At 39.6% G+C, this 12312-nt stretch overlaps 1 protein-coding gene across 19 annotated transcripts in view; it reads right to left on the bottom strand.

The window, feature by feature from the left end:
* Positions 1-12312, bottom strand: part of LCOR (ligand dependent nuclear receptor corepressor) — a 167970-nt gene that overhangs the window by 15682 nt on the left and 139976 nt on the right. The window lies entirely within an intron of this gene.

The raw sequence follows: 12312 nt of genomic DNA on the forward strand, positions 1-12312 counted from the left end.
TACAGGTGTGAGCCACCTTGCCTGGCTATCTATATTATAAAGAGGATGGGTACTTTGGCCAAAACTGCTTCTAAATCTGCTCATATACTTTTGATTCAATAAATATGAATTATTTACCTAATTATAAGGTCAGCCTGTTATAGCCTCAAATTTTAGTGACAATATTCTTCATACGTTAAAAGTAATCATTCAAAAATCATTTTTATCTTAAAGAGAAGAAATACCGCAATACATTTTTTTCAAAAAACTAAAATTTTGGCCACACTATTAACTCTAATTGGTCAACATATACTTTATTTTAGGTCTGGGTATTCCTGTTAAATAATTATTGGTTTATAAGTCCACAACACTGACAAGAATTGAGGTGCACTACAGTACAAATCTTGGTTTAGAAGTACTTACAGAACTTACAGTTTTTTTTTTGTTTGTTTGTTTTTTAATTTTTTTATGGAGAGACTCTCGCTCTGTCGCCCAGGCTGGAATGCAGTGGTGCGAGCTTGGCTCACTGCAACCTCTGCCTCCTGGGTTCAAGCAATTCTCCCACCTTAGCCTCCCAAGTAGCTGGGACTACAGGTGCACATCGCCACGCCTGGCTAATTTTTTTGTATTTTAGTAGAGACAGGGTTTCACCATGTTGCCCAGGCTGGTCTCGAACTCCTGAGCTCAGGCAATTCGCCTGCCTCGACCTCCCAAAGTGCTAGGATTACAGGCGTGAGCCGCTGCACTCGGCTGAGAACTTACAGTTTTAAGATAGTTTCTCAGCATGACCAATTGGTCACGCTAATGCAGGAATCTTCTACCCTTTCCTGGGAGTATAAATGAATAGAAATCAATAACTTCACATACTTTAAATGGTGAGATGACAAGCACGTCCCAATTCGCAGTCTCTTAAGTGAGGAGACAGCTATGAAGCCACACTAAACTGTACAGGCCTGTCACTGCAAGGTAGTAGTATTGTATCTTTACTCAAGGCCCACTTCTACATTCTCCGAGATCTTCAATACACCTTTTACAATCATCCACAAGAAATCATTCTATGTTAAAAACCCCTTTCCACCATTTAAGTAAGTCACCCAGGACAAATCCTTAGAGCTTAGCGCAGACAGTGGGGACTGTGTGAAAGGGTGATGCTAGACTCAAGACATGCCACAGGCAACACCTGCTTAGACAGCCAGGCCTTTCACTAGCTGCTTTGTGCTTCCGGATGTCTGGGTTGTACTGAACCCATGCAGTTGGTGTGCTCCAATTTCCTGGAGTTTTATATAATTTCTTAAACTCCCTCTCTTTCTGTATGGATTATAATTCCTCAGGAGACTATTATGTGACTTGCCATGAAATATGGCAGCGCACAGAGGCAGCTTAAATGTGTGAACAGATGTTTGATAATATCTCCTGGCTAATTCTTTTCTTCAGTCTTTGATTTTTCTGTCTCAGTCATGAGGCACCTTTACAGGAAGGCTGACCCTAGACAACCCACGTCACCTCCTACCTTCCCACTCTCCACTGGCTTCTGAGCAGTGGGGTCACAGTGGAAAAGAGCACAGGCTGTGGAATATGGAGATCCGAGATTCCACCTTTGGCTCTGACATTTACTATCTACAGGATCTTAGGCAAGTTACTTCATCTCTCTGAACCTTGGTTTCCTCATCTGTAAGTTGGGACTAGATGTCAGTATCTCAAAGGATTGTTGTGAGATATTAGATAACATACATGAAACATAAAGCACAAAGCACAAAAGGGCACATGCTCAGACAATTTCAGTTTCTGTTCAGGACTTACGTTAAGATCAAGTGGTGAAAAGGTTGCTGAACATATCTAAATACAAAACCAAGAAATTAGTCAAATCTGTTGCTTAACCTAAACTGCTTTACCAGAGAAAAGGTTACACTGTGTTTTTGTTTTCACAACTAGCAAGAAAGCAGTTTTAGTCAGTAGTGCCATGGGTTTCTGAAAGGGCCTATATTAGACCATGGATTTGAAAGACTAGAAATGTCTTAGAAAATGCCTACCTCAAACTTTCCAATGATAACTGAATTGTGAATACTCTAGGAAAAAAGATTATTATGGAAGTATTACAAAAGGTACACAAGTATGGCGAACTCTGAAGTACATACTGGCAATGGGGACAAAATGTATCAAAGGAAAGAAAAGACGAAAGCAGCTAGAAAAAACCTATTGAGTACTTTTCTATCTGTAAAGTGGACTTAGTAAAAGTTTTAAAAAGGCAACACATGGAATAAGCTCCTCCTGCTTTGCAAGAATGGCAAATATTATCTTCTTCCTTTGGAACAGGCAAGACATCAGTGACACCCTTGGATGAGTGATTGTTAGTTAGGACATTTCCAACTTTCCGACTCAATGAGATGTATAAAGGAGCTCAACAGAATCCTCATGCAGCTGCAGACTTTTCTGCTCATGGAACAGGCAGGAGGAGGCCCCTGCTGAAGGACCCCAGACCCCTTTAGGAGGAACTTTGTCACTATGTCTATCAGATGAAAGCAACAGCATGATATGTGTTACAGGCTACAGTACGAGTGAGGAGGTGGAGAACCAGTAAGTAGTCCTGCTGCTTACTAGTTATGTGACCTTGTCCAAAACACTTAACCACTTTGGGTCTTAGTAGAGTACCTGCCCCATCTACCACTTGAAAATTCTCCAAGGCAAAACCTACAAAGTTTATACAAATATCAGCTACCACTACTTCCAGTGAATCAAATTAAAAGTGCTTCAGTAAAAAAATCACTGGGCTAGCTGTGCTTGCTAACATGAGCCTGCAGTCCCAGCTACCTGGGAGACTTAAGGTAGGAGGATCGCTTGAGCCAAGGAGGTCGAGGCTGCAGGGAGCTATGATCATGCCACTGCACTACAGCCTGGGTGACAGAGTGAGACCCCACATCAAAAAACAAACAAACAAACTTGGAGATCAAGAACATGCATTAATGCTTTCTTATAACCTAAAAGGGGTATATTTTCTGGATAAAGTTTAACCTTCAAGTACCAAACATTTTAAAGCAAATATTTAAAGATTCAAATTTTTTCTGATGGAAGTCTTAAAAAATTATATTATCTTGGAACATAATTTATTCTTCCTGATAATTGGGATCATTACCATATGGACTATTACTGAAGTTTGGCTATTATTTTTATTATACTAGACTGAATTAGATTAATAGTTTGAGGGGCAACTCAATTAACTAAGTCTGACTTCCTAAAAAGCTACAGTGGTGGCCTGTATTGTATTAAATCTTCTTTCTTACTGGCTTCCAAACAGTGGCTGATCTTAGCAGTCCTACTTCTACCTTTAGTAGAGAATTTTACTTACTAGCTGAGAAGCCATATCCCAAGTGCCAAAATGGTACTTTAAGTAAGAACAAATAGGCTCTGAATGAAAGCTTGAGGAATAGTTTTAGGGGTAAGTACATGAATTTTCTAACCACAACTTCTGCTGCTCAAAAGCCTTTATTCCTTAGTTTCTGGTTCTTGGATATGTTCCTGATGTTTCCAAGGTAGGTGACTATAAATAAGTGGGATGCCTTTTCAATGCATCAAAGAACATACTCCAAGTGCGTTTTAGCAATACACAGAAAAGGTTGACAAAGGTCTGTGAAGAGGGTGAAGAAATATTATGGCATCTAATTGCAGAAAAACTGAAGAGAGAAACGGTTCTTCCTAATTCAAGAAGCACAATCATTATCTAACTCTTCGCAAAAATTTTCTAGGTGCCGCTTCATGCCTATAGCTGGGTTCTGGAAGCAAGCTTTAGTGCTTGGAATTAATGAGATGACTGGGGTTGAATGACATCGAGGAATGCATGCAGTTAAGAAGACAGAGTGTTATGAAGAAAGCTGAAGAAGCACTTTCCTCTAAAGTGATGCTCACACAGAATAAATGAGTAATAATTTAGTTCACAGGTACTAACTTCCTTTATGATTGTGAGACTCTAATCTGCTGCTGTCCCATGTTTCAATAACTTAATGGCACCCCAATATCTTCATTACCCTTAACTAATGTAAGGTCTTCCAAAGGGCCATGCAGCCAGCCCTGAAGCAACAACCGTGGCCATATGGCTCAAGCTAGTTCCTATTAGACAGCCACAGGTAGGTAGGAATGTATTTCACAACCTCATGGCAAGAGGCGGTGGTGTCTTCCATACCACCACTAAGGCATGCTGAAGAAACATGTTCAGGATCCACTGAACTCTAACCTGGAACAATGTAATACAGCATGTGGATACTAAAAAACAGTAGCATCAGAGAGACTGACACAGGCTACACCAACCTTAAGAGATACTTAGAGCAGTAGTTTGTGGAAGCTCAGGAGAATGAAAAGAAAATAAACTTTTCTTTCCACAGAACTGCAAATGGCAACCTCCAGAGAAAATGGCATCAACAAAAAAGACCATTTGTATGTTTTCCTCATAAAAAGGATCAGGGACAATGTGTAAGAGCAGGTACCAGGGTATTCTTGTCAGCCTGTCACTGGCCAGCTCAAAACCACCCCACTTGGTTTGATTGCATTCTTTCATGAAAATCCTAAGCCACTGTGCTCGGTAAAACTCAATTACATGGGGCCTTGTGTGTTTCGCTGTTGTTGCCTAGGCTGGAGTGCAATGGCGTGATCTTGGCTCACTGCAACCTCCACCTCCCGGGTTCAAGCAACTCTCCTGGCTCAGCCTCCCAAATAGCTGGGATTACAGGCGCCCACCACCACGTCCGGCTAACTTTTGTATTTTTAGTAGAGACAGGGTTTTGCCATGTTGGTCATGCTGGTCTCCAACTCCTGACCTCAGGTGATCCACCCGCCTCGGCCTCCCAAAGTGCTGGGATTACAGGTGTGGGCCACCATGCCTGGCCAGGGTCTTGTATATTTATCCTATAATTTTTATCTTGTATTGACTTTGTCTTGTTTTTGTCTTAGCTTCCCAAGCAGATGTAAGCTACTTGAGTGCAAGGACCATGTTTCATGTTTTCCTGTTTTATCTTAGCAAAAAAAGAGGAGAGGGAAAAGGGACATCTAGGATGCTTCCTGAGTTTTCTTCCTGGGCAGCACCATTTACTGAGATAGGAATAAAAGTAACAAAGGTGGTGGCTGGTGGTTATTAGGGTGTGTATGTTTCTGAAGAGCTCTGTACTATATGTATTAAGATATTTACATGATTCTGAATCTGAGATGTCTGGTAGGCAACTAGACACATAGGCACGATGAGCCCACCAACAGCTTCCCTTCGATCTGAGGGGCCTTCACATTAATACTAATCTTTGTCCAGGTGTCATTAAAAGGCCCTGTTATAACAGCTAACTTTACAATATAGCAATAAAATCAGTTTTGGCTGTGCCTCAAAGTTATCCAGCTTCCTACTCTTTTTTCTGGAATTTTTCTTAACAGCACGTATTTATTTTATTATTTTATTTTGAGATACAGTCTCCCTCTGTCGCCCAGGCTGGAGAGCAGTGGCGCAATCTTGGCTCACGGCAACCATCGCCTCCCGGGTTCAAGCAATTCTTGGGCCTCATCCCGCAAAGTAGCTGGGATTACAGGCATGTGCCAACACACCCAGCTAATTTTTGTATTTTTACTAGCGATGGGGTTTTACCATGTTGGCCAGGCTGGTCTTAAGCTCCTGACTTCAGGTGATCCACCAGCCTCGGCTTCCCAAAGTGCTGGGATTACAGGTGTGAGCCACAGCACCTGGCCAATAGCACCTAAGTTTAGATGAATTTCACTTTATCATTTGAATATTTTAAAAATGAATCTCAACTTCCTGATATTTAATGCTATTACTATTTTTTATGTTAAAAAGTAGGTGTTCCATTTTACGAAGCCAGCATCGTCCTGATACCAAAACCTGGCAGAGACTTAACCAAAAAAGAGAATTTCAGACCAATATCCTTGATGAACATTGATGCAAAAATCCTCAATAAAATACTGGCAAACCGAATCCAGCAGCACATCAAAAAGCTTATCCACCATGATCAAGTGGGCTTCATCCCTGGGATGCAAGGCTGGTTCGACATACGCAAATCAATAAATGTAATCCAGCATATAAACAGAACCAAAGACAAAAACCACATGATTATCTCAATAGATGCAGAAAAGGCCTTTGACAAAATTCAACAACCCTTCATGGTAAAAACTCTCAATAAATTAGGTATTGATGGGACGTATCTCAAAATAATAAGAGCTATCTACGACAAACCCACAGCCAATATCATACTGAATGGGCAAAAACTGGAAGCATTCCCTCTGAAAACTGGCACAAGACAGGGATGCCCTCTCTCACCGCTCCTATTCAACATAGTGCTGGAAGTTCTGGCCAGAGCAATCAGGCAGGAGAAGGAAATAAAGGGTATTCAATTAGGAAAAGAGGAAGTCAAATTGTCCCTGTTTGCAGATGACATGATTGTATATCTAGAAAACCCCATTGTCTCAGCCCAAAATCTCCTTAAGCTGATTAGCAACTTCAGCAAAGTCTCAGGATACAAAATTAATGTACAAAAATCACAAGCATTCTTGTACACCAATAACAGACAAACAGAGAGCCAAATCATGAGTGAACTCCCATTCACAATTGCTTCAAAGAGAATAAAATACCTAGGAATCCAACTTACAAGGGATGTGAAGGACCTCTTCAAGGAGAACTACAAACCACTGCTCAATGAAATAAAAGAGGATACAAACAAATGGAAGAACATTCCATGCTCATGGGTTGGAAGAATCAATATCGTGAAAATGGCCATACTGCCCAAGGTAATTTATAGATTCAATGCCATCCCCATCAAGCTACCAATGACTTTCTTCACAGAATTGGAAAAAACTACTTTAAAGTTCATATGGAACCAAAAAAGAGCCCGCATCGCCAAGTCAATCCTAAGCCAAAAGAGCAAAGCTGGAGGCATCACGCTACCTGACTTTAAACTATACTACAAGGCTACAGTAACCAAAACAGCATGGTACTGGTACCACCACAGAGACATAGATCAATGGAACAGAACAGAGCCCTCAGAAATGATGCCGCATAGCTACAACTATCTGATCTTTGACAAACCTGACAAAAACAAGAAATGGGGAAAGGATTCCCTATTTAATAAATGGTGCTGGGAAAACTGGCTAGCCATATGTAGAAAGCTGCAACTGGATCCCTTCCTTACACCTTATACAAAAATTAATTCAAGATGGATTAAAGACTTATATGTTAGACCTAAAACCATTAAAATCCTACAAGAAAACCTAGGCAATACCATTCAGGTCATAGGCGTGGGCAAGGACTTCATGTCTAAAACACCAAAAGCAATGGCAACAAAAGCCAAAATCGACAAATGGGATCTCATTAAACTAAAGAGCTTCTGCACAGCAAAAGAAACTATCATCAGAGTGAACAGGCAACCTACACAATGGGAGAAAATTTTTGCAACCTACTCATCTGACAAAGGGCTAATATCCAGAATCTACAATGAACTCAAACAAATTTACAAGAAAAAAACAAACAACCCCATCAAAAAGTGGGCAGAGGACATGAACAGACACTTCTCAAAAGAAGACATTTATGCAGCCAAAAAACACATGAAGAAATGCTCCTCATCACTGGCCATCAGAGAAATGCAAATCAAAACCACAGTGAGATACCATCTCACACCAGTTAGAATGGCCATCATTAAAAAATCAGGAAACAACAGGTGCTGGAGAGGATGTGGAGAAATAGGAACACTTTTACACTGTTGGTGGGACTGTAAACTAGTTTAACCATTGTGGAAGTCAGTGTGGCGATTCCTCAGGGATCTCGAACTAGAAATACCATTTGACCCAGCCATCCCATTACTGGGTATATACCCAAAGGACTATAAATCATGCTGCTATAAAGACACATGCACACGTATGTTTATTGCGGCACTATTCACAATAGCAAAGAGTTGGAACCAACCCAAATGTCCAACAACGATAGACTGGATTAAGAAAATGTGGCACATATACACCATGGAATACTATGCAGCCATAAAAAATGATGAGTTCGTGTCCTTTGTAGGGACATGGATGAAACTGGAAAACATCATTCTCAGTAAACTATCGCAAGCACAAAAAACCAAACACCGCATGTTCTCACTCATAGGTGGGAATTGAACAATGAGAACTCATGGACACAGGAAGGGGAACATCACACTCCGGGGACTGTTGTGGGGTGGGGGGAGGGGGGAGGGACAGCATTAGGAGATACACCTAATGCTAAATGACGAGTTAATGGTAGCAGGAAATCAACATGGCACATGGATACATATGTAACAAAACTGCACATTGTGCACATGTACCCTAAAACCCTAAAGTATAATAAAAATAAAAAATAAATAAATAAATAAAAAGTAGGTGTTCGCCAGTTTTTCCTGTTTTAAACAGCTTGTCTTTACTTTTGCTTCTAGTTATTCAATTTTTCTGAGATCTTAGATTTGTAACAAACCCTAACTATAGCACTTGCATTAACTTAGAATATTGTTGGGCAGCTAGTAGGGAAACCAGAGAGAGGCGATTTTCTGTCCTGCAAACCATTTCCTCAACTTGGCCTATGGTCCAGGAAGCAGTTTTAGTTTGGTGCAGATTATAGTCTGTATCATACGATGTCCTTCACATCTGACTAAATAAGGTCTTTATAAGAACAGTAATTCATAACAGATGTTGAAATGACTTGAGCTCATGCTGGTTCATGCTGCTTCTGCTCACCAAGAGGACTCTGTAATAGTCAAGTGAATTATTCGTTAATCAGAAATGCCTGAAAACCACCACTAAAGCATAGTAAGATCCTAGGGATTGGTTAATGGGAGGAAGTATTCCCACTTCTCATAAAGGAAAAGAAAAAACTGGATTTCCAATACTTGAATTAGTTTTCAGTTTATCTCCTTGGTGAGAAATGGTGTGCGTCTTCCTATCTTCAGTTCCATGCCTAATTGTTAAGGGTGTGGTAAAAGGATAATATTCATAAACCCTTTAAAAGCTACAGTTTAAGAATGATTGTTGTTTCATAACCCCATCTTTAATGATTTACTCAATATTTATCTACATCACAGGTTAGACACAGCTTAACTTGCCTACCAAGTCAATAACACAACATTTAATTCCTGATGGAAAGCATTCCTGTGGTTAATACTGGTGGGTGGGCAATGCTTATGTTATCTTTGAGTAAAAGTTCAAGTGGAGAAGAAATTTGGCATGGAGGTGAAGTGACAAGTCTGAGAGTCTAGAATTTAGGAGTGATGAATTTAGGTATTTACTCTCTACCAATAACTGCTTGATGGGCAAAGGCAATATCACTGATGACCAAAATACATTCTTCTTGACTGAAAAAAGATCAATCCCCACAGAGAATGATGTTTGGATAGGAGCTAATCTTAATAGCAGAAACAGGGAGTCCCAGGAAAACAGAAGGGGAAAGCAAGCTTTAGTGAGCTGACTATAGTCAAGAGTTGTAAATTACTATGGCTTGACTCTTTAAATAAAACATAAAAATGCTTCCTCGCCCCCTCTTCAAGGCATAACAAGTCATATTTTTTGCTAGACAATAATCTGAAATTGTGTCCCCTAGTTTACTCACTTCTCCTTTAAGCACAGAAAGTATAAGTATAGTCAAGAGGGCCTGAAAAAATCTGCTGACAAGTCCTTGCTCTACACGGAGAAATTTATCTGCTCTTGGCTATTTCACATCTGTGTATCCTCCACACCTGAATATAAGGATATTCCAAGGTTATGACAAAGTTGTGTAGACATAATGGAGAAGGTTGGCATGGAGTGTAGAAATTTTATTTTTCCACTCTTTAGAAAGCCATAGTTGTACTTTAAAACCCCTGAATAAACTTTTCTTTCCACAGAACTGGCTTAGGAGAAGCAGTGAAACGGTAGGCAAAAGTGAATACAGTAAAGTGAGAAATGAAGTTCATAAAAATCACAGGCTGTTAAATACGTGATTTCCAGATGGTTGAAATCCAAGTTATCTAAATTTGGATGTAGATAGAACGTAGATACAGAAAAAGCAATTTTCAAAATTGGGGTTAAATTATCCCCTTTCTCAGAGATCAGAATCATGGAGAATGGTGAGGGGTTGAAACCAGGATGTATCTCTTCACCCCGATAAAAGTCTCAGCCTCAGTGACACCATTGCTAATGGCAACATGGTATTTGTTCAAGTGTGTGGAGGTACTGATCTAAAACAAACGGCATGCAATCCCTTTGTAATAGCTAAGTTTACCATGTTCTTAACCACGTTCACTAGAAGAGCAGAATAAAAGTTCAAAAATCATGAACTAATAATGGCAACTGGGGGAAAAACAGGTGTTTCAGAGGGAGCTTACTGGGCATGAAGCCAGTTTGCTAGCTTTCTGCATCTTAAGGCTTAATATCCCTAGATAAGGGACAGAGTAGATCTCCTAAATATCACAGAAGCACTTTCAGGCTTATATATTGTATCTCCTATTTTTCTTCATTTTAACTAGATTGTCAGATTTATTAAATTACAATAAAAAATGTAACTATCAAGAAGATTCTCATGTTCATTCTTTAACATATTTTTACCCTACAGACAAATGTACCCAGGATGCCAAAATATGATTAGAAAGTTACTTGGAGAGCAGGAAGTCAGAGCAAGGGTCATTAAGCACAACAGGTCAATGCCTCCATTTGCTCTCTGGAAATGTAATGGCCTCAGAAAACAGACATCTCTGACAAACTACTTCTATGGTTTTTTTCCCCTACCAAATTGATTTTTGTGTCTAACTTCATCATCCTTGGTAAGACTATGCAAAATCTAACGTATATATGGTGTTAATTAAAAAAAAAAAAAGGGAGGGTTCAGAGGCAGTGAGAGACGTGAGATTTTGGACTGGATGACATAAATTTAAAAATTTTTAAAAATATTTTTAATATTTTACCCCTTTACCTCATTGATATTCATAAGGTGAGCAATAACACTAAATTTTTATTTTTTAAAGTATTTTTAAAGTGTGAGGATAAGCAAAGTATTTTATATTTATCATCCTCTCTGGGATGCTATAAGAATTAATAGTCCTTTATAACTATTCTCCACCCCACCCCTCTCTAGAAACACTCAGGGCTACAGCTGGAGATGTTCTGGGGGTAGGACTGAACTAAGTATTAATAAAATCATCTGTACGTTCAAGTTTTTACTCAGGAATCTCTGAAGACAAAATGTAACTGAATGTGTAGGCACACATGCAGACGTTAAGACTTATAAGGCCTGTTATTTAGATATTCTATGCTAGATATTCTACCTCAATTTAGATATTTATTCTACCTCAATTTTTTTTATCAGTTTTATCACTTCCCTTGCCTCCAATACACCATCCAGTTTAACTACAAGGGTTGACTTTCTTTGGAAAATGCTATATTGTATATCTCTGCTCCTAGTTTCTCATTTTAGAGTCAGCGTCACATTATCCAGAATTGCCATCTCCCTAAAGCCCAAATTTCATCTGGTTACTTTCCTGCATGAAACCCCTGTAAACAGCTCCCCACTGCTTACACAACCCTCCTCAGCACCCTGTCCCTGGTGCTGCATTAGGTAGTTTTTCCTCTACTCTCACAGTCTGCTTGTATCTTTTGTTAAACAGTACTTATGCTGCTTGGTAACTATTGACCTAACTGTCTTCTTCATGGACTGTGAACCTCCTCTAGATCAACGACTTTGTCCTTTTCAACTTGGTAGCCTCAGTGCCTAAAGCTTGGGGCTCAACTCATGGCAGGCATTAAGTCAGTCACAAATGGACTATTCAAATAAATTATTATGTAGTGAAAATAATTCTCCCAAATGCATTTTTCAAGGAATTGAAAGGGGTAGAGGAAACATTTTTACATATAATCAGAAGGGAAAAGAATAACCTTTCAAAAAAATGAGTTCAACGAGGCAGGGAAAGAAGGGAATTTAGAAAGGGCAGACAGTAAGTATGTAGGTTTTGACTAAGCACACAGGCAGTCCAAGTGTGCTCTCTAAGGTACCAGAAAAACTGGGATGAAATGGTTTACATAACGGCTTTAAAATGCCACTAGGTTTTCAACAGCAATCCAGAACAACAAATACTTTTTACAAAGTGACCCAGTATACACATTCCAATTTGTATGTATATATGTATAATGATGTAAGTTTTGATGAAACATTATTTATCCTTACTATAATCCTATGTACTCTGATTGTTTCTTTTTTAAAATGCTGGCTAGAGCTGTGCGTGGTGGCTCACGCCTGTAATCCTAATACTTTGGGAGGCCGAGGCAGGAGGATTGCCTGAGCTCAGGAGTTTGAGACCAGCCTGGGCAACATGGCAA

The sequence above is a fragment of the Symphalangus syndactylus genome, chromosome 2, assembly GCF_028878055.3.
Source record: "Symphalangus syndactylus isolate Jambi chromosome 2, NHGRI_mSymSyn1-v2.1_pri, whole genome shotgun sequence".
Taxonomy (NCBI): domain Eukaryota; kingdom Metazoa; phylum Chordata; class Mammalia; order Primates; family Hylobatidae; genus Symphalangus; species Symphalangus syndactylus.